The 24,238-nt window shown below is 40.9% G+C and overlaps 1 protein-coding gene across 1 annotated transcript in view; it reads right to left on the bottom strand.

Moving 5' to 3' along the window:
* LOC111862175 (chitin synthase chs-2) overlaps positions 1–19,489 on the bottom strand; it is a 121,904-nt gene extending 102,415 nt beyond the window's left edge. Inside the window, exon 1 of the mRNA XM_023847359.2 lies at positions 19,291–19,489. The gene's annotated coding sequence lies outside the window, so the exon portion shown is untranslated. The remainder of the gene's footprint in view (positions 1–19,290) is intronic.
* Between the last annotated feature and the right edge of the window lie 4,749 nt (positions 19,490–24,238).

Genomic DNA, 24,238 nt, shown 5'->3' with positions numbered 1-24,238 from the left:
GTCTCCTATATTTGTGGGAGATTTGCGCAGGTTTGTTTATTACTGTTATTTCAAAACCGTTCACTGATCCATATCCTGAGCCAGCTGGATCTATGCCACTTCAGTTTATTATAAAGGATTTCGGTTATGCAGTAGCATTTATGAAGGCTCGTTTTGGTAGGCTGTTTGAAAGATTAGTGTCATGGCTTCTCTTTATGTGGCAACCCATGTTTGTTCAAGATTTATTTTAGAATGATTCTCATATCTACCACACCCAGGCCTTCCAAATTATTTATTTCTTTTATATTTTCATATCAGAATTATTTATGCATATGTAAGATATACAAAGGGGGCACGCGGTAGCGTAGTGGTTGAGGGGCTATGCTACAAGCCGGAAGGTCGCGGGTTCAAGTCCCGATGAGGTCATTGGAAATTTTTCAGTTGACCTAATCCTTCCAGCCGCACTAGGCCCTGGGGTTTACTCAGCCTCTAACAGAAATGAGTACCAGGAATTAATTAAATAATTTTCCTGGGGAGTAGAGTGCGGCCGGCGCGTAAGGCTGACAACCTTACCGCCATCTTTGAGCCGATTGTATAGATAGTGTGGGACCCTCAACGTCTCACAACCCTATGGGCCTTCACGGCCTGATACAGGGATAGCTTTATTTTACTTTTTAAGATAGACAAAGCCTATACTGACAAGAGGACTTCGGTGTAGTGCAAGAGCAAGCATTTTTAAGTATCACGCTATATGTTCGAAATGCACATTGACGAAAGGGCAACCACATTCATAAGAGACAAACCCATCTTCTCGTCAGAGAGGATGTTACATAAGAATTCGGTCGGGGGGGGAAAGAATCTCTTGTCGTGGGTCTCAAGGGGCTTGACGCCAAGAGAAACTGATTGGCTGTAAACCGGCAGTGGTAAAGTAACTTTGAGCTGAGGACGGGGACAGTCCGGGAAACGAGAGGAAGGGAACGTCCGGAGTTGGAAGCCGCTACCAAGAAACGGCTAGTGGAGACTGAGTGCTGTAGTCACAGTGATTTTGAAGTGTGTAACTCAGTGAGACTGTCGTAGTTATTTGTAGATACGAATGTAAGAGACCAATAAATCCGATTACCAATCCCAAACCCCGTCTATAGTTCCACCGTCACGTGATAATATTTTAACAGTCTGCTACTGTGTTATGTGGGCCACTCGAATTATGGTTCAGCAGGTTTCGAAACCACTTTTTATTGTTCTATTGTCTACGAAATTGATACTTCTTTTGTTTTCGTGTCGACCATTTTATCTCCTCATGCGTGAAGTTTGTGAACTACATGCTTGAGTGTTGCTGTGGATGGTAAACTTATATTACAGCTTTTTCAGTCTATTAAGGTGATTCTAGAGGCAGTTCCCTGTCTTACAGCTAGTAGCTGAACTAGTTACTTCCATGGAGGGCCGTGCCATAGCTCAAGCGGTTAGTCGCCGGCTTCCCACCGCGGCGGCCCGGGTTCGATCCCGTGTCTGGTCAAATGAGATTTGTGGTGGACAAAGTGTCGCTGGAGCAGGTTTTCTCCGAGTACTTCGGTTTCCCCTGCCAATCTTGATTCCACCAATTGCTCCACAATCACCCTCACCTATCATCTGGGGCTGGTACAATAGGCCAGAAGTGGCCACAGTACAAGGGACTTAGTCCCACCCCACTAGCAATAAAAAATACTTCCATGGAGAAAAATCCTTTTTGGGAAGCAAATAGTTATTCGGATAGTCAAGGAATTCCCGTCTTTTAGGTTCATTACCACATTACCACATTCAAAAGGGCCAGCCACCGGAACGTATCCTGAACCACATGGATACAGTACACGTTTCCGCCCTATTTATTTTCATAACATGCATAATTTTCCATCACCAAGGCTCGTACGGACAGGGGCAAATAAACTACTTAATTTGCATGTATTTACTCTTCTGCAAGAGGAGACACCGTAAAGTACGATTCGGTTTATACTGACCAGTAACTTAGGCAATTATCAGTAACTACAGATATCACATTGTCATCAAAATTACCAAGCTTTGGCAGTTATCACCAATGATTCACTCGTCTAGGAGACCTGATATCACGAAAGAGGTTTTTCGAGGTTTTACCCAGTTCCTATATCGGGGTAGTGCCTTAAATTAAGCCACGATAGCTTCTTTCTAAATCCTTTGCAACTTACAAAACATCCTATCATTCAGCGTCATAATCCGAGCTACCGACAGTCATTAAACAGACCGAAACCATAAATAAATAAAATAAGTAAGACCGGTCGCATTCACGCCAAGTCTGATGATACAGTGGAAGGTAGTTTTCGGATTTCGGTATTTTATTTAACCATGACGCAGTTTGTCGTTCACGGTAGCTGAGCTCGATCGGAAGTCGGGACCGTGGGTTCGAAACCCAAACAAAGGGATGGATGTTTGGTATATGTATGTGTTTTTCTGTGCTTGTGTTGTCCTGTGTTTAGGTAGAGGCCTTGCGACGAGCTGATCACCCGTAGAAGGAGTCCTACCGTCCTTAAAATGATCATGAAAGTGAGAAATCAGCCCTACGCTCCAAAGTGGGAGCGAGAGGAGAGAGAGAGAAAAATAAGGACGCAATTTATATCATCAGTACGGCGTATTGAAGTTTATTATCTTTGTTTTTGATATAATCGAGAAGCTCTGTTTGTCGATAAATATTGAACCATAACTCTGAATATGAAGACATTTAGTACGTGACGTAGTGCATGACCCAGTGCTAGATGCCTTACTTACTTACTCGTGGAGCTGAGTCCTTCTTGAGGAGCCGCCAATTCTGCAGCTACTCAAGAATTCCCCAGCATTTTATTGAACCCGAAGGTTCATCACCGTGTTCACAAGAGCCCTCCACTGGTCCCTATCCTGAGCCAGATCTATCCAAGCCATACCATATCCATTTTCATTAGTTTAGGTCCTTTATCCAAGGAATCCGTCCAGGTTCGAGGCTTTGTGTTCATTTTCGTAACATAATGATTTTTTACGGTGAGGAGTTGTTAGCCTCACGCCAAACCCCCAAGCTGTAGGGCCACCCCTTGTCGGCTGTCCGCGACTGCTTATTCAGTAGAAGTGCGAATATGTAGCAGCTTCATGCGGAACCATAAAAAGTCCTCGTCGGGATGAACACACACACACACGTCACACTCCAGGAACCCGGTCGCTTTTTCTCAGCATTTCCCTCACACTGGATGAATGACTTCAATTCCATATGTAAAAATGTAAAGTTGTCCCCGTGCTTAACCAATTAAGCACTACGCCTTGAATTCGTACGGGTGAGTGGATGTATAGACCCACTTTTTCTTGATATCGGCACTAGCTGGAGGTGAGTGGTTACCTTAACGTCCCGGTCGCTTTACCCCCGGTACCCAATGCATAGGGTGCTGAGTTGGCCCCAGAACCGGTCTGGACGGCATGGACAAGTGAAAATTCTTGCCATCACCGGGACTCGAATTCCGACCTCCTTGGTCGCGAAAGCCGTAGCCAGTCGCTATACCGACTGCGCTATTTTGGCTCGATCAGTTCCACGTGTAACGAATAATACTGTCACGATTTAGAGGTGTTGTGCGTGACTTATAAGACGGGTTTTGGATTGGATGATTGGATTTATTGCGTGTTATACATTGACGAGTTTTGACTACGGGTAATTCAGCGCTGTCGCTGATCTACAAATCCTGTAGCTCACCGTTACAGACGCACTTGGATTCTCAGTATTCACTAGTCGTATCCTGGCAACGGATTTATCACAGTCTCACTGTCACTTCAAATAACATATGAAGTCCTCTTTTCACAGCCAATTCCTTTCTTGTCGTTATTCTGCAGATGCAAATTCCGAAGAGTCAGCTCAATTTAATTTCTCTGCTCTCAAGCTCATATCCTGGAAGGATGGCGTCTCGAAAGTCGACTCTTCACTTCACTTCCTGCTACAGAACACTTCTTCATAACCACTTTTGCACAGACACACAGAATATACAGCCTCTATTGTTAAGGAGGCGTGTTTACTGATCCGTTGCCTAGCAATGTGTGTCCTATTGCTGCGTGCGTTTGCTCCCGTGTGAATGTGTTTACCGAGTCGTTGCCTAGTAATGGGTATATACGTCACAATATTTAGGTGTGTCACAAATTCCTCAAAGATCAGAACTTCAATACATTAATCCTCTAACTACTAGCATAAACACAATAGAGTGTACATTAAAGTGATTAAAATATTCATCAGAATGTTTTCCCACCATCCCTACAGATATTTTTAGGCACTCGTTACCTCACCACTCGCCTTCTTATGCAGCCAAGTATTTAGACCGTCATTTATAAGAACGAGAAACAGGTCTCGTCTCTGCTCCGAATTATTCTTCATCCTTGCGGTCAGCAAAAATCATCCATCCGCAGAGAAACTGATTAGCAAAACTAGCACCAGTCAGTGTAATATAAAGGTACAATCATGTTTCACGAACATCGCTTTAATATGTCCAGTTTAGGCGTATTATATCCTTATTTAGCATTCTCAGTTCGCCTAACAATTTCTTCTCTGGCATTTAGCTATATTATTTATGTAAAAGTAAGTAAAGCTATGCCGGTCACGGTAGCCGAGCGGTCTAAGGCATGCACTGTCTTCGCTCGCTTGGAAACCGGGATCGTGGGTTCGAATCCCACTCAGGGCATGGTTGTTTGTGTGCGTTTTTCTGTGTTTGTGTACAGGTAGAGGCCTAACGACGAGCTGATCACCAGCCCAAGGAGTCCTAACGAATGTGTAAGGTCTAGAAAAACCGAAATGAACGGAGAAGTTCATGGAGGTAGGCCTAGGCCCACTGGGACTGTAGTGCCAAGGGGGGGGGGAAGTAAAGCTATCCCTGTAAGAGGTCATGAAGGCCCATAGGGTTGTGAGACGTTGAGGCTCCCACATTATCTAGAGTCTAGACAGTCGGCTCAAAGATGGCGGTAAGGTTGTCAGCCTTACGCGCCGGCCGCGCTTTACTCCACAGGAAAATTATTTAATTAATTCCTGGTACTCATTTCTGTTAGAGATTGAGTCGACCCCAGGTCTATTATTTGTGTAGCAACTGCTAAAATTATCTCTTTTTCTGACCACATGCCACAGAGGCGTATTGGGGAGTTGGGGTAAATTTCCAAGCATTCTGAAACTCAGAATTAGGTGAACGTGGGTTGAAAGCTTCGCATTCCGGCCCCTTGAAATGAGGTTCAATGGGACCTAGATACGGTCTGAAAGTGCATGCTCGTACTTGGAATCAGTCAATCGGCGTTCGATTCCTGAAGAGACAAGTAACTCTTCTCTTCTCCACAGCGTCAAGACCGGCCCTAGGGCCCACCCAGCCTATTTGGTGGATACGTGGGGCTCTTTCCCAAGGGGCAAAGCGGCTGTGGCACTTGTCTTCATCTAGTGTCGATGTCAAGAATTGTGGAGCTATACCTCCACTCCCCCATGTGTCTTCATGGCGTGGTGCTTAATTAAGTACAGGAAGAAATTTAAATTTGCCCGTCACCAAGCCCGTACGTAGCTGTCCCGTTTCTGAAAGATTAGGCATATCAAATAATTTTATAAAGATATCAATTGATTGTTTTGATGGTACTAAATAATTTTAATTTAAAATTGGAATGTCGAGTTTGGATGTTGCCATTACTTCGAAAGATGTGCGAGATATAGAATACCCCGTTAATTAGTAGAGTTTTAAAGTCAGGAATACACGGCACTGTTTCCTGGAGTGCAATATTTGTCAGAATATGAAAACGAATTTCCATCTAGCGCTATGTCGACAGGGCCCCTTAAACGTCTCTGTGGCACAGAGAATTTTGAATTCATACAACTCTTTTGACTAGCAAGGTTTCATATAGCATTGGATTTATTCTAACAAAATTTAATTTTAATTAACTAACGATGATTTGGGACATTAAATTCGTATAAATAATATTAAGAAATCCAGTTCCAACTTCACAAAAAACACAATGCTTCTCAATTACAAATATCAGCCAATTAATGCTCTTTGGGGAAATAATCACTTTATTCTGAGAACCATCTGCTGTATAAAGACATAAAAATTAGAATATACAAAACTGTAACTTTGCCTGTGCTTTTGTATGGGTGTGAAACTTGGTCTCTGACATTAAGGGAGGAACATAGATTGAGGGTGTTTGAGAACATGGTGTTGATAATATTTAGACCGAAGAGGGATGAAGTGACAGGAGGATGGAGAAAACTGCATAATGAGGAGCTTTATAACTTATACACTTCGCCAAGTATAATTAGAATGACCAAGTCAAGGAGAATGAGATTGGTAGGGTATGTAGCACGAATGGGGAGATGAGGAATGCATATAGGATATTCGTGGCAAAGCCAGAAGGGAAGAGACCACTGGGAAGACCAAGACGTAGGTGGGTAGACAATATTAAAATGGATCTTAGAGAAAGAGGATGGGGTGGTATGCATTGAATTGATCTGGTTCAGGATAGGAACCTTCCGGTTCCATTAAATGCTGGGAAGTTCTTGAGTAACTGCACAGTTGGCGGTTTCTCAAGAAGGGCTCAGNGGCAAATCCCAGAAGACTGCTTTCTTCATAGTCACCGCCGTGAAAGCCTCAAATCTTACAACATTTGGGGTGTTTTTAACGATGACCTAGGCAACAGGTAGAGTTACCACTGTGGTTTAAATGACCGACTCGAGAGGGACGAAATCGGTTCCACGATACCTGCTTCTGTTGCCCCGTATTCTGCTTTCATTAGTATACCACATTCCTCTTGAAGATTCTTAGCCCCCCCCGTGCTGAATATTACTGTCTATATGAGGGGCAACGGAAAGAAAGACGAAGATAAGCTACACAGTTACGTGACATGAATTATTTCGTGGTACTCGAAATTCTCCAATAAATTGAAACGTCAGACCTCAAAATAAGGTACGTCATGAAATTGGGTAGGTTCCCCCCCCCCAAATGACAAGTTTCTAAAACTGACCGTCCACGCAAATTGTACCGTCCATATGTATTAATCATCTGACCGATGTAAACACTTGCATCACCTGAAAGACGCGGGAAGTGTGGGCGTGCAAGGCGAGTTACAAGGCTGTTTCAGATCTATATAGTCATTGTTCAGAACCTTCATTACATACGAAGTACTAACGTACCAGATATTTTAGTGGTCAGAGTTCCTGTCTACAGATTCAGATTTACAAGCGTTTCGGGNGGGGGGGGGGGAGTACTGCCTTCGTCTTCTTTCTGAAGATGGAGGCAACAGGTTACTTTGAAACGTTGTGACCTATTTACCAGACTACACAGCGGCACATCCTAGAAGAATCTAATGTTCATAAATGGAAAGGTAAAGTTTCCCTGTGCTTAACCAATTAAGCACTACGCCATGAAGGCGTATGGGGGAGTGGATGTACAGAACCACATTTTCTTGACCTCGGTACTGGCCGGAGGTGAGTGGTCAGCTTCATACCCTAGCCAATTTATCCCTGGGGAAATATCCACCGGTACCCATTGGATAGGAGATTGGATGAACCCCAGAGCCGGTCTGGACGACATGGAGAAGAGTAAATTCTTCACCTTACCGGGACACGAACTCCGACCCCTCGGTCGTCCAGCTCGTAGCCAGCCGCTATACCGACTACGCTATAAATGAAATTTATTCCTGACTTGAATTGACATGAAAGTATGACATGTTTAGGGTAACAGGGAGGCAAAGTCTCTGTCAAAGGAAAGGAATGGAATGGACTGCCGATTGGCCTTCTCGCGCAAATATGTCCAGGACAACTTTGTCGTCATGACTCGAACCGGTGCTGGGCACACAAAAACTACATTAAGGTGAAAGTGGGTCATCATCTGACGTATGGAGCTCCACCGTTGCCAGATGTTTATACTGTTGGTGAAAGGTAATGGAGTTAGGTCCGGGTGAGGCCGCGCCATAGCTCAAGCGGTTAGTCGCTGGCTTCCTACCGCGGCGGCCCGGGTTCGATCCCGGGTCTGGTCAAGTGGGATTTGTGGTGGACAAAGTGGCGCTAGGGCAGGTTTTCTCCGAGTACTTCGGTTTCCCCTGCCAATCTTCATTCTACCAGTTGCTCCACAATCACCATCACCTATCATATGGGGCTGGTACAATAGGCCAGAAGTGGCCGCAGTACAGTGACTTAGTCTCACCCCACTAGCAATAAAAAAATAATAGGTCCGGGTGCTCTGAACAAGCAGCTCGAGTTCAAACGCCTGTGTAATAGAGAGGTCACCAGATAACATTACAGATCAGTCTACAATTGAATCAAGTCCAGTCTTGAACAAGGTCACTGGTCGGAGTGTCCCTGTGCTTAACTAATTAAGCACTATGCCATGAAGGCGTATGGGGGTGTGGATGTATAGATCCACATTTTTTGGCCTCGGCACTAGTTGGAGGTGAGTGGTCAGCTTCAAGCCCCGGCCGCTTTACCCCTGGAGCCCCCGGTACCCATTGGATAGGAGGTTGGGTGGACTCCAGAGCCGGTCTGGACGACTTTGAGAAGAGAAAATTCTTAATCCTATCTGGACTGAACTCCGACCCCTCGGTCGTCCAGCCCGTAGCCAGTCGCTATATCGACTGCGCTAACCCGGCTCATCAGAGTGTAAATTTAGAAGATACACTTGTTTAAAACTATAATTTATATTTATACTGAAACGCTGCTTCATTTTTAGAATTAATTATTTAACGTTTGAGTCCACAGGCTATTTCTTAGAAATTAGAGAGGGAAATATCTCCGCGACCTGTGAGTGGACACAGCTGAGTTACAAGCCCATGAAGTCAATTAGATCAGAGCTAAAGAATGTGGACGTTTCTAAAAGCACTGTAAGTTTAAGTATAGCCAAAACTTGATATGATCTTATGTACTCAAGGGGGAATATCGTGATATTTGTTTTAACCTTTGGAAAATTACAGAAAACCTCGAGGAGACGGAATATTTGTAGAGGGCAAGAAATTGCTACGTGAGTGATTATATGTTGTTGTGTGGGGTGTGCGCAACTAACTAACTTGTGTGACATGAAATACCAAGTTCGTTAAGTCTTCTGGTGGACATTTCGTAGTACAGTAATGCTCAGCCGAAAGTCAGTTCGCTGTTAAGCTATTTTACGAATTGGAGTGAACAGTAGAATTTGAAAGTTGTGGGCTCCGCCCCGGTCGCTTTATCCCGGTGGTAACCGTCCGTTAAACTCTGAACAGGAGGCAGTATATATCTGAAAGCCAGACTGGAAAATATGAAGGAATTATTTAATAACAAATTATAAAATTTAATGATATATCTTGGAATGCTTGTATGTTGCCGTATACATATATATGGCATGTCTGCTGAAAGCCAGAATTTTGGGGCCAGAGAAACAGCCACTGCTAGGTAACGGTTGTGTAACACGCAACAATGGAGTAACTGTTGCAAGGGGTGTTCTCTACATGGTCCGTGCCGATACTGTTTGGACAGGAATTTTCTGTGGGGTCCGTGCCAAGTCTATGTAAAGAGGACCAGCTCTCATTGCATTATATCCCGACATAAAAGTATAAGAGGCTTAAACTTGGCGGCGGTCAAGCATACGACCGTTCAAGTGACTAGACTGCCATTGTAGCGGATGCTACTAGAAATTGGGCATAATCTGCTGTACTGAGCCTTGACTGTATATATTTAATATACATTTATTAACATGTTAACATGTAAATGTAAATATGCTTTAAATTATGACAAAATGACTTACTACTGCAAACAATGACTCTGACAAAAAATAGAACCGTCCTCTCGTCAGAGAGGGTGCCCCACAAAAACAAGACCGAAATTGTCAAACAGTAATAAATATCTGGTCATAAGCCCCAGATTGGGCTCAATACCAAGACTGACTGACCGTCAGTCGCAATGTGACTTTGACTTTTTGATTACATTACACTCATAAGAGAAAAACTAATCTTCTCGTCAGAGATGATATATAAGGACTGTTAGCCTAATACAGTAATTTTCCTGGGGAGTAAAGTACGGCCGGCGCGTAAGGCTGACAACCTGACCGCCATCTTTGAGCCAATTGTCTAGATAATGTGGGAACCTCAAAGTCTCACAAGCCTATGGGCCTTCACGGCCTGGTACAGGGATAGCTTTACTTTTTACTTCTTTTTAGCCTACTACAGTCCCCCCTCCGAAAATGCGGGAAATTCTTAAAGCAACGTAAATTACACTCTTTCACCTTTCCTTCCAAATCACGGAATCCGTATTTCATCATGTTTCATATTGACTTGATAAACCTCGCAAGATGAAGATGACACCTTATCCAGCATTGCCGATAGGCGGTGATTGTGGGGGGGATAGTCCAGTGTCGTGTATGGTTCTGGTGCAGTCAGCGGCAGGCTGCTTGTTTCTTTGTTGAAGTGAAAAGTAGTCACAGACACGGGCGATTTGATCTGGCCATTTCCTGTTGCTTGATGACAACGTCAACATGGCGGAACAGAAGCCACTTCTTTTAACATGGACATTTAAAGGATCTCCATAGCAAAATGAATCTCCCATGTACTATGCATTATTTTACCCTAATGTTGGTCTGTTAAACGTAATAAAAAATTACCTTTCTCCATTAAATTCAAGGCGTACATTATCCGCCATGATAGTAAATATGCTTTTTATGTGTTTCTTAAATTGTTTTACATCGACACGTTTTTTTTATTGTTTGTTGTGTTACTCTGTGCATTGCATATCTTGTTGTAGCTTCAAGAATCTAGCTAAAAAGTAATGAGCCAATGTACATTTCGATGTTAAATTATAAATTTTGTGTGGTAATATCACGCAAAAGATAATTTGAGAAATCATGGCGTAGAAGGAAGGAATTGAATATTAATTTCAGTTAGGTATTTTTCATCATCAGCATGGTTTATGCTTTTCAGAAGACCTGTTCTGGCTCCGAGGTTTAAAATTACGTCATTAGGCATTTGACTCATCTTCCTCTGGATATATAGCCTGGGTGTAATTTGCCCTAGGTGTTGTTATCACATTATTCGATATTTATTTTGGTATTCTTACGCTAACTGCATTGCATTAGCCCTAGTTAGGACTTGAATGCATCCGTATATTCGTGTCCTGTGGCACCAATAATTCAATTATTCCTCATTCCCAGCCTCTTTAACTCTTGTAGGAATGTTTATACTTGCAAAACTGACTCACTGCTCCGCAGTTGTGTGAATGTATGGCAGGGGACGGCCACCCGTGTCACCGGACAGTGACGCGCTACACACGGTACCGTTATGACTGCAGCGTAGAGTCTGTAGAGTAAACATGAGCACTTGTAGGGAACCATTTGTGTGCCTTACACTGCCCTTGTTACTGAGTCAGCCATGTAGTACTGATGATAGTTCCTCAATCGATTGATGTGATGAATAACAGGGATAAAGCGAGGCTGCTCATGAATAACAGTGCGACGCAGTAAATTCTACAAGGAAACACCAGCCTGAACAGAAGCTTGCTCGGTGAGTATAAGCCTGGCTGCAAGAAAAAGCCGATCGCAGTGGCCGCGAGGTCTAGGGCATGAACCGTCTTTCCCCGCTCGAACACTGGGATCATGGGTTCGAATCCCACTCGAGGCATGGATATCTGTGTGCGTTTATTTTGTGCTTGTGTTTTTCTATGTGCATATAGCGACATTGCGAAGGGCTGATCCCCCGTCCAGGGAAGTCCTGCCGACTGTGTATAGATTAAGAAACCGAAAAATCTGCCAAGGCCTATAAGGGCTGTAGAGCCATAGATAGATAGATAGACAGATAGGTAGACAAGAATAATAGGGCTTACAAAGATGAAGTTATCCTTGTACTTAATTACGTAATTAAGTACTATGTCATAAAGACATTTGGAGGAGTGGATCTATAGCTCCGTTATTATTGACCTAGACACTAAACTGACTGGTCAGCTTCACATCCCGGCCGCTTTACTCCCGTGGAAAGAGCCCCCGATACGCCCACAAAAACAGTTTTTCTTATTACTAGATAATTATTCGTCCTACCGCATTACGGTATTTTTGCTTTTGACAAACCTTAGAAATAAACTGTCTTATTTTATATGTCTGTGTGTGTCTTTTTTTGTGAAATTCAATTTAAAATTATCCAGACATAAAAGGCAACTTGTAATTAAATCAACTGGTTAATTTCCTTACAGTTATGTTACCGGTACCTTATATTAACATCATTAAGACTAACATTATGACTTCTTAATGTACTTCCCTTCCTAATCATACGTGTGCAATGCGCTTGAGCAAATCCTGGTAGATCAGCTTGTGAAGTATACAGCGTTACAAGCTCGAAGCTATCATACAAGTTTTCTTTGTTCTTTTCTGGTATGCTTCCATTCTTTCTCCTTCCACTTTCTCTTATTCTTCTGCCTCTCCTCTTCCCTTTCTCTCCCTTTCTTTCTCCTTTTGATTTATACTATTTTTATTTATTGCTAGTGGGGTGGGATTAAGTCCCTTGTACTGCGGCCACTTCTGGCCTATTGTACCAGCCCCAGATGACAGGTGAGGGTGATTGTGGAGCAATTGGTGGAATGAAGATTGGCAGGGGAAACCGAAGTACTCGGAGAAAACCTGCCCCAGCGTCACTTTGTCCACCACAAATCCCACTTCACCAGACCCGGGATCGAACCCGGGCCGCCACGGTGGGAAGCCAGCGACTAACCGCTTGAGCTATGGCGCGGCCCTTGATTTATTCTGACCATCTTGTTGTTTTCAATTTTAAATACTCATATTACTCCTCAATTCCTTTTGTTCTCCATTTAAAATTTAGGCCTATATTTCCTTCTGTCGTTGTAAATTTTAAGAATCTTTTATCCCCCTGTGTATTCCCCCAAAACTACTACAGTACGTACAACTATTTTACCTTTTCATAAGGGAAGAGCACAGATTGTGTTCGGGATCTAGGCGCTAAGAAAATTATTTGGACCTAGGAGAATAGTAACATTGAATTGAAGAAAATTGCATAATGAGAAAGTTCATAATTTGAACTCTTCCCCACTCTACTGTTAATTTAATTACATTGAGCAAGAATAGCTGGGCGGGACATGTGGTGCGCTTAGAGAGACGGAGATATTCATGCGAAAATTTGGTCAGAAAACCCAGAAAGGAAGAGAATAAACCAAGAATGATGAACAGGCATATGGAGATAGTTCTCTCGTTTCATGCCCAGTTTTTAATCTGTTTTACATTTATACATTCAATGTCGCTTTTTATTTATTTATTTTTTTTTGGGATTTTGCCTTAGTGTGCCTGATGAGTCTCCTTAGAGCCTACACCTGGGGTACGTGTCCACAACCACTATCCAGTGGATATCTGGGATTCTTTTTTGCCAGGGGTAAAGCAGTCAGGCGTGAAGCTGATTACCAGGGCCCGGATTTTGATGACATGTCATCTTTTTTTCCTGGTATCCTATGCGATGCTCTTAAATATATAAATCTCGGATATGAGCTACTGGTTACAGAAATGTAAATTTCATAGGTAATTTTTTTGTCATTTTTAGGTTTAAGGTCATTTTTTTCATTTTGGGGGTAATTTTTGGTAAATTTTTGGACTTTTAAGGGTATTTCTTGAAATTTTTTAACCTTTTAGGGAATTTTTCTTCATATGTTTTCTGAAATGTGAATAACATGGAAGAAGTGTTCTTTCTTTTCTCGTTTAGGTCATTTTTCTGGAGTCTTTCGGTCATTTTATAGGTCATTTTTTGAATATTTTCAGGTCATCAAAATCCGGGCCCTGCTGATCGCTCACTTCCATATAATACCGAGGTTATGCTGTGTGTGTTGCTATGCTGCAACTACGTCATACGTGTACATCTTAAAATGTTATGCTTAATTAATCTTAGGGACAGGTTTATCTTTAACCTTTTAACTAGGGGCCTGTTTTGAACCGTTGGAAACAATACAGAAGATATAACACAACGGGAAACATAACACAGCAAGGAGAAATACGCACATGCGCACTAGGGGAACCATATATCAACAACTGAACATCAACGCAGAAAGACAGCAGTTTTCTCACTTATGCTACAAGCCGGAAGATCGCGGGTTCAAGTCCCGATGAGGTCATTGGATTTTTTCAATTGACCTAATCCTTCCAGCCGCACTAGGCCCTGGGGCTTACTCAGCCTCTAACAGAAATGAGCACCAGGAATTAATTAAAAATAGTTTTCCTGGGGAGTAAAGCGCGGCCGGCGCGTAAGGCTGACAACCTTACCGCCATCTTTGAGCCGATTGTCTAGATAATGTGGGACCCTCAACGTCTCACAACCCTATGGGCCTTCACGGCCTGGTACAGGGATAGCTTTACTTTTTACGTTTTTTACTTTACAACTTTTAACAGCTGATGATAACCAATTCGGTAGAAACATGCCGTGAAAAATTTTGACTAGATTTTATTAAGTTTTAATAAATTGTTGCACATAAGACTGTAGAATTAAAAATATTATATTATACATATTTTCCACTTTTGTTTGAACGAAATACGAGTCTGTCGTAGAAAACACTCCCAATTGGAATATTCTATACCTTAACATTTTCACTACTTACATAATATTTAGTACTGTGCTGTATCATTATTTATAATTATTTACATGGAATACATGTATATAGGAATGAGGAGCCGAGCGGTTGCCCTGCGCTCGAACCTGAAGAGAAACCCCGACTTCGGTATGTCGCAAAAAAAATAATATTTTATTTTTTAAGCAAAGGAAGAAAAGACTGAATCGAGTTATGCTGTCTCTATATGTTTCTTTGTGATATTCGCTGTACTGTCGATTCCTGACATTTCACGTGTATTGTAATTTAATGTAGCAAAGAGGATTAGAAAATGACAAATAAAGTTGCATTTGATACAGAAGTATGTGTGTGTGTGTGTGTGAAGGAACAAAGATGAAGAGAGGTACATACAGAACTACATAACTAAGAACTACATAACACAGAACCTTAAATATTAGTAATAATTTTAGGTATAAGATTATGAAATATGATCGAGAGAAACTCTTCCGATTGCAGATATGTCGAGATCTTTATCCACCGCGTTGGCAGCACAGGCGCACCGAGCAGAAGGACAGTGTTTATTAGAGGGACAAACACCTAACAATGAGAAGTCCCTAAGATTGCTGGGAGGAACACGTAGACTAACATTTTCCAAGAGGGAAATGCAGCATTGAAGTCCACGATAGATCTCGGGCGTTATTTCTCCGTTTACGTAAAGAATGTAGACTTAATTTATCTACTGCAAAAGTATAACTATAAGGAACATGAGGGTAAAAACGAGAGAAAGAGAAGGACGCAGTGCAGGATAAGCGCAAGCTTGTTGGCAACGGCAGACGTGATAGTATTCCAAATTACCGAGGCATATTACAACTTTGACCTGACTAACGTAAAGTACAGCATGCATAAACATTCCAGAGAAAATAATGCGAAGGTGACGGAGCGAATAAGGCCTAATATTTTTATGCATTTAGAAAATAAGAAAACAGCATGATTGTGAAAATATAATTTTGAATCAAAGAATAACATTTATGTCCTTGACACTGCTGGTGCGCATAATGGCAGCATGGCAAAGCTGATACTCGTAACCCAGAACATTTTTCTTCCTAGAGCATGACACAGTACGCGTTTTAGCAATATTAATCTCACGGAGTTAGCAGCGCACCAATTACTCCCGGAATTAATGTCAGATTGGAGTAAGACGCAATCATTTTGAGAGTTAATGACGCGGAACATTTTAAGGTAATCAAAAAAGAAAGAAAAAAAAAATTAGAATTTTTAATGTAGTTACATAGGTCATTAACGAATATGTTGAAATAATGATAATGTTGATAATAATAAATATCCAATTTTTATTATTACTGTTATTATATCCCATCTTTTCCATGAAGTGGACAGATGTTATAACAGCACGGATTTAGTCAAGTTTTTTATTTCTATCTATTACAGATGGAATGAAACATCATGATATATGGTGGTATTTGCGAACCGGTGAGTGCAGGGGTAGAAGTGGCTTTTAGAACCAGCAGACTCACCAGATCAACAGAAAAGCCAGGGTTAAAAGCCAACACATATTATAAGAAAATTATTTCAATGAAGTCTTCTGAATTTATTCTTTTATATGTCGTTGGGAACGATCATTACGACGCTGTAAGCCACTGGAAATACTCGTAGCTTCATAAGATGCCCTCTGAAACACAACTGCGGCGTCTTCTCCGCGTCTGTTCCCGTTCCCAACTCCGTGCTAATTCTTTCCCCCCCCCCTTGGCACTACAGCCCCAGTGGGCCTAGGCTTACCTCCATGAACTTCTCCGTTCACTTCGGTCCCATGCTAAAATACGTACATACAGGTATAAATACAAACATGAAGGGGGTACGCGGTAGCGTAGTTGGTTGAGGCACTATGCTACAAGGCGGAAGGTCGCGGGATCGAATCCCAATGAGGTGGATCTTTTCAATTTATCTAATCCTTCCAGCCGCACTATGACCCTGGGGTCGACTCATCCTGTAACAGAAATGAGTACGAGGAATATTCTTGTGGGTAAAGGGCGGCCAGCGCGTAAGGTTGACAACCTTACCGCCATCTATGAACTGATTGTCTAGAAAATGTGGGAACTTCAACATCTCACAACTCAATGGGCCTCCACGGCCTGTTACGGGGATACCTTTACTTTTTTTATTTACAAACATGAAAGTCTTGGAAAAAAGTGAAGGTTACTTCGTACTATGGTTGGACTATAATTCTTTTTGATAAAATGACCAATGGGACCCAAGCAGCAAAAGGTGATGAATAACTGCAGTAAAGCATGTATCTAAAATTGTTCATTTTGTTTTTGTGTTGATGGTGACAGGTGTTTCAGTTTTAAGTTCTCTACTTTTGTTGGGGGACTTCGAAGGATTGTACCACCAATAGAAATAATCAATGAACAAATATGGACCCGTTTCAGTTGCTACATTTGCTTAATATTTTTTTTCAACCAGTTTTATATTATTATTATGGCGCACCATAATGCGTGAAGGATTATTGTACTCTATAGAAGTGGTTCTCAAACTGAAATTTAACGGCCATGGGGATCCGTTGCACTGACCACGCGACACCTTCTATCCGCTAAAGCTGGCACTAACTTCGCCGACAAGCGGCGGTCGCTCGATCGGTGTAGTTCGCTTGCGGGCTAAAGCCACGGAGTTCTTTTATAGAAGTGGTTCATTTAAAATTGTATGAAAATTGACATATTCAAAACAAATATGATACGTTTTAATTTCACTTTTTTTTGGGTGATTAATTAATGGAAGAACTGATTGTGTAAAAGATCCTGGAGGTTATGTTAGATCGCAAACAGCATTTTCATCGTCATGTTGACTACTTACATTTCACCAGGGCTGCTAGGACTAATTCGTTTCAGCACATATAATTTTTCTTCTTCGGATAGTCTATAAGTTTTATATATTACCTTAATTTCATTCAAAGCTTAGGTACGCGTCTGTTGTATGGAATATCCTTACTTTCGCAGATTCTACTAAGCTGGAAAACTTACAAAGAAAGTTCGCATATTATGTTATAATCTATTTATTCGGCCCAACTTCTTTTGTAATTACGAATCAGTGTTGAATTACTCAATGCGTATAGGGTATTGGTGGGAAAGCCAGAAGGAAAGAGACCACAGGGAAGACCAAGGCGTAGGTGGGTGGACAATATTAGAATGGATATTGGAGAGATAGGATGGGATGGTATGGATTGGATGGATCTGGCTCAGGATAGGGACCAGTGGAGGGCTCTTGTGAACACGGTAATGAACCTTCGGGTTCCATAAAAAGCTGGGAAATTCTTGAGTAGCTGCAGAATTGGCGGCTCCTTCAGAAGGGCTCAGCTCCATGAGTAAGTAAGTAAGTAAGTTGAATTACTCACATTTTAAACCACTTTATTCCAGGTGACAAAATCTTGACACTCTCTCTCTCTCTTATTAACATTTTCAAGAGCACAACTGACTGTTGTTCCATTGCGGACACTGTTGGTCTCCGTGTACCCATTAAGCAAATTAGAGGCTTTTCCGCCTTTAACGTCAGCATTGTCTCGAACTTAGCCCTTCAGCAAGGGGCGTCACGGCTGCAAACATCTGCAATTCCGCAGACATTTTCAAAAATCATAATACCTTTCTCGAGGATACATTATCCTTTGCTTAATCCTACTGAGTTACATAATTATCGCTTTACCCGTATTACCTAAAATCAGTGTTCAGTGTTTGCGACGATTCTGTTATTTAAACCATCTGAAATATTCACTGAAAGAATAACTTGTGCCACAATTTGCAATTCACCACCTCTGTGGTCTAATGGTCAGAGCTCCTGGCTACAGATACAGAGGTCCCGGGTTCGATTAACGGCACTACCAGATTTTCTGAGAAGTAGTGGGTCTGGAACGGGGTCCACTTAGCCTCGTGAGGATAATGGAGGAGCTATTTCAAGGAAATAGCGGCTCCGGTCTAGAAACCCGAAATTAACGGCCGTGGGGTTTCGTTGCGCTGACCACGCGACGCCCTCTATCCCCTAAAGTTGACATTAACTTCGCCGACTAGCGGCGGTCGCTCTGTCGGTATAGTCGCTTGCGGACTAAAACCACGGAGTTTGTTTTTTTATCTTATTCTTATCATATGTTTCATTTCTCACTTCTTAATAACACTTAGATTTATGTTAATGAAATTATTAATATTGCTATTATTATCATCTGTTAGTTTGTTTACTTTTCTACATTTTGTTTTTCCCCAGTGCTTGCCTGTAATTTTTCTTTGACTTTATAATGTGTTTGTCTATAATGTAATTACTTTTATCTACACTGTGCTCTGTCTGTAATTGGCCTTGCGGCTGTTGACTCGGCACATAAATAATAAAGAATTGAATTATCATTATCATCATCGTCGTCATTTTTATTATTCAGTGATCATTTAAAATACAAATTTTTAATATTGCAAAACAGGTCTCCGGAAGCGGGCTGAGTTCCTTTCGCCCGCAACGCCACTTTCCGTAAGGTCTGTCCTCCTTACGCGTTACACTTAACGGTGCATATGCTCGAATATATATCAGTGGTATTGGCCATAACAGTCTTCAGCCTGACACCTGGCTCTTTGACATTTACGTGCTATATAACCCTAAACTTATAGTGACTGATATTAGAGTTCTTATTAACGCTAATATAAACACTACATCAATAAAACCTTACAGCAAGATAAAGATTTCTTATGGTTATTCTCGTGTGAATTTAGTAAACGTGAAAGTTTTTTGATTATAATAATTGCATATCTCCTTACCTGTGATTTGCGAGACGTTTTGGCTGATTCTTTCTCTACTTATTAAACCACCCCTACACGTCGTAATGGTTATAATTTGTTGTCATCCATAGTTCCTAGCATTGTTACACTCGGGCGCCAGCTATTATCGTTATGTTACGAGGAACAAGCCGTTCGTTAACCTCACATGCATTCATAACCACGACACTTCACTCTTGGCAACCAGCAGCCAACTGGAGACTGGTCACAGTTACTTCTCAAGAAACCTCGTGAAAGCGAGATACAAACTGGTTGATGACGTCACATTTCTTCTCCGGCACAACAATAAGCTACTGCCTTGTGAGATACCACCGCTAGCCTCTTGTGGCATACCACCGCTAGCCTCTTGTGGCGGAGAGGTTGGAGCGTGGAAATGGGCACTAGTTCCATGGCACTTTATATATACTTGTCCTCATCCTATTCAGAATTTTGTATTTCCATATCTGCTGTCTAAAAATGCAAAGATTAAAATTTGTACAAAACTGTAATCTATTTGTTGTCTTGCATATTGTGAAACCTGGTCACTCATATCAAGAGTAGTAAATAGATGGATGAAGATAGAGATCGGAGTACTGCGGAGAATGTTTGGACCCATGAGGAAGTAAGCAAAAGAAAACTGTACAAAGTTTCATTTTGTACCATTCATCAAATATTTTTATGCCGATCAAATAATTGGTGAGATGGACGAGGCATATGGCACTCATGGAGAGGACCAAAATATATAAAAGAGTCTGCCTGGAAAACCTAATTGGAAGAGCCACTTGAAAGACCTGGACGTAGATTAAAGGATTATATTAAAATGAACAGGAAAGGAGTAGAATACAAGAATCTGGATTGGATTCATCTGACTCAGGAGTGTGACCAGTCAACACAATAACAAACCACTGGGTTCAAGGAGAATTTTGTCTTCCACGATGTAACGCTGTATAGTCCATTGAAAGTTAACCAGTTTTTTGGAGGAATATATCACCTCTATCTTCAGGGCAGAGAGTAAGCTAGGTATAAAATCAGCATGAAGCAAGCAGCAAATATTGGTCGACATTCACTGGACTATATAGTGTTATATTCCAGAAGATGGATATTTTTACAGCCACTGCTTTGAGAATCTCACATCAGACCCTGTGTTCAAGTTTTCTGACCAGAAGTTTGTATTGCAATAAGCATGAAGATTACTGTATCCAAAATCTTATATAATGAAAAGTTTCATAATTGTTCACCAACTGCTGTGGTGATCATATCCATGTCATGCCGGCAAAAACTCTGTATTTATTTTTGCTTAATGAAGATAGAAACATGGACACTTAGGGCAGTAGATCAGAAACATCTGGAAAGTTTCGAAATGTGGTGCTGGAGAAGGATGGAGAAGCTCGGTTGGACCGATTATGTGAGAAATGAAGAAGTGTTAATTAGAGTCAGTGAGCAGAGGAATATCCTACACGAAATAAGAAAACGGAAGGCTAATTGGATTGGTCATGTTTTACTGCCTTCTAAAAGAAGTTATTGAAGGAAAGATAGAGGGGCGGATAGAAGTGACAAGAAGATGAGGAAGAAGATGTAAGAACATGCTGGATGACCTTGGGGAGAGACGAGGATACTGTCATTTGAAGGAGAAAGCTCTAGATCACATTAAGTGGAGGAATTATTTTGGAAGAGACTGTGGACCTGTCATCTGACAGATTACTGATGATTATGAAGATAGATCATGATAAATTTTAGGTGGTAGACTAAATTTTCTGTGATCATAGGGTATAATCATGTACACAAATAAAACATACCAGTGGCAAATTTTAGTCTCATAGTGAAGCTGTGCAGAGAATTTCATTACCTGGATGTATTAACAACTGTACTAATGCTCACTCTTTTCCTCATGCCAGTGTGTGTGTACAGCCACAGTACCGAGCCAAGCTGTGAATATGTCGGCTTAACTGGCATGACATATACAAAGCTAAGAAATGCTGTGATGAATATATTATGTGAAATGGACAGGGAAAAATGAACTAGTAAAATAATACACCATTTCATGATTCAGAAATTTATTTTAGACAAGATGGTAGAAAAAAAAATACCTCACACAGTACACATCTCACTTTTAAGTATAAAAGAAAAACTGGTATCTACACAATATATAAAAAAGTAATACTGTCCACAAAAAATAAAGATATCAGAAAAAATGCCTTGAGTCACAAAGAACTTGTGTAAAAAACTTTATTTTATTACAGCAAAAAATAAAAAATAAAGTAGTTATCACAACCTGCATATCTTGAAATACTAGTGTAACCATATAAATACTTTATAAAAAAAATCCTTCCCAAGCACTGCCATTAGTACAAAATTCCAGGGACAAAGTCTTCTGGAAAGGAGAACAATATTGACATCAAAAAATAATATTACATGCTACATTTAATATCAAGTGTGGCTCAATTTAAAAATAAACCATACAAATTTGCCTACTACAAGTACTATTGGCTTTCCATACAAAATCACAAATAACAAATAGAAATACATCGAGAAAAATGGAGCACTTTCTTAAGAGAAGTTTCCTAAAGACTAGCATCACTAGATTCCTTAGAGACAAATTACAGCATCTGGGAGGTACCTTTTCCAAATGTTCCGACCATCAATTCTTAGTGAAGCACCGCTCATGATTTTGGATGAATTTTAGAGTACATTAGTAATTATTAGCGATGTGTACCTGCGACCTTATATCCATCTGTGTATATGAACAACACTACTCCAGGCAAAGAGATGTTCATGAAACTTATAATCTTAGTTTACTTGATGGCACGTTCTACAATGCATAGGTTATGCAGTGTCAAATTGGAGAATACGTGAGAATGAATCAGGAAAAATGTGACTGGAAGTGTTATGTCCAGATGCTAGTATAAACTGTAATGCTTTGACAGGCACAAGAACTAAGTATGTTCAATTTGTAATCCAAACTGAAAATTCTCAAAATTTATTTCCTATAATTTTTGCCAAGATTCCAACATGGAACCTCCTAATACGAATCACTAATACTAAGCCACTGTACCACAACTATCAGTATCATGAATGACGAAAAACATCTTAGTCCACATTATTTTAATCCAGAAGGTCGCGGATTCGAGTCCTGATGAGATGGATTTTTTTTTTCAGTTGACCTAATCCTTCTACATGCACTAGGGCCCTGGGGTCAACTCAGCCTCCAAAAGAAATGTGTACCAGGAATCTTCCTGGGGGGTAAAGGGCGGCCGGCGCGTAAGGCTGACAAACATACCGCCATCTGTGAGCCGACTGTCTAGAGAAAAGGTGGGAGCCTCGAGGTCTCACAAACCTATGGGCCTTCGCAGCCTGTTACAGGGATCGCTTTACCTTTTTTGCCACATAATTTTATCAACCAACCACGAAAAAAGACACAGTCCATTTTTGTCATATTCATAATGAAAAACTGCAGATATGCACCTCTTAGCTTCAACATTTCTGTCTGTCTGCATATAACAGCTCAAGAATAACTGAATACATTTTCATGAGATTTGATTTTTGAGAGTCTTAGCACAGTTCGTTAAAATTGCACAACTGTAACAGACATTTTGCGTGAAGTCCTGCAGGTATTTCTTCATGCATCTCGAGTATAACACACTAAATATTTATTGGAGCAAACACATTTTTAATAAAAGCTGTAGAGGAAACTGAAACACACATTTTATGCCCACTACACTTTTCATGGCTTTTGAGATAATTAACTGAAAGAGAATTTTATGCTAAGAGACCATAACAGTGAATATACCAGAATTTTTATGCTATGCATACATTTCCTAATGTATTTATATTTACACCCAGAGAAGATGCTCATTGATATTCCTTCATTGCATTTGCTGTTCTTTCCAGAATATATATATAGCATATAAGTTACACTATGCTTAAGTAAAACATTTTAAGCCATTTAAAACTTCTTGTTCATTTCTGAAATATTCATTCCATTTTTAAATTTGGAAAGATTTAACTTCAGTGGTTTGTACAAGTCTGCAAACTATGCAATTGATTCATTTTCATTTAGTAACTATTTTTGCTTAAAATCTCTAAAAAATACATGCACAAAGAACGTAAATAAACAGCATGGATGTCTGCAACACCTTTCAGCTAACATCTGTCAATATTACTTATATCTACTGAATGAGCCCAGTGTTAAATCTTCATATATGTTGAGGGGTCTACAGTCTTGTAAATATTCTGGCTCATCTTTGTTCTTTTCAGTTACCTCTTTGGATGTTCACTCTGTTTACTTGGATATAAGGTGAGAGTTCTCCTTAAACTGTCTGTATTCATAAGTGTGCCTATATGTTCTCATACTATAAGCCATTGCCACAGCAAGTGTATTTTTACATAAAATGTGAAGACTGCTTGAAGCAGTTCCTTCTGCCATCTGTGAGTGATGTGATCTGCACAGTTTAGTAACTCAGCAGAATGCAGTGTTAATGAAGAATGCCTCCAAGTGCCACATCAGGAAGCAGTCAGAAGCAATTTCATCTTATTATAGGGAAGATAACTTAATGGAGAAGAGTCACTGAGAAAGCTACTCAGTAAATTCCATGTCTTTTATGGAACCCACAAGTTCATTACCATGTTCACAAGAACTTGCCACTAGAACCATGGTAAGGGTTTCCATGTTGTGGCATCCCCAGGTTACAGACGGACATGACCATCATATATGGAGAGCACCTGTGAACATACTGAAGAAGTAGTCACAGACAGCCCACAAGGAGTGGTCCTCCAGTTTGAGGGTTGAGTAGGGGACTAACAACTCTTCAATGCAAAGAAACCCTCCATATAATGAAGTGTAATACAGATGTGTTCAACTCTGTAAATTGGAAAAAGGAGGATCATCTACAGCAGGGCTATCCAACTCATGGCCTGCCAGTTGGATTTGTAATGCCCGTAAGAGTGTCCGACT

Source organism: Cryptotermes secundus, unplaced genomic scaffold, assembly GCF_002891405.2.
Source record: "Cryptotermes secundus unplaced genomic scaffold, Csec_1.0 scaffold1186, whole genome shotgun sequence".
Taxonomy (NCBI): domain Eukaryota; kingdom Metazoa; phylum Arthropoda; class Insecta; order Blattodea; family Kalotermitidae; genus Cryptotermes; species Cryptotermes secundus.
Note: the sequence above shows the minus strand (reverse complement) of the source record. Positions and strands in the feature narration are given on the sequence as shown.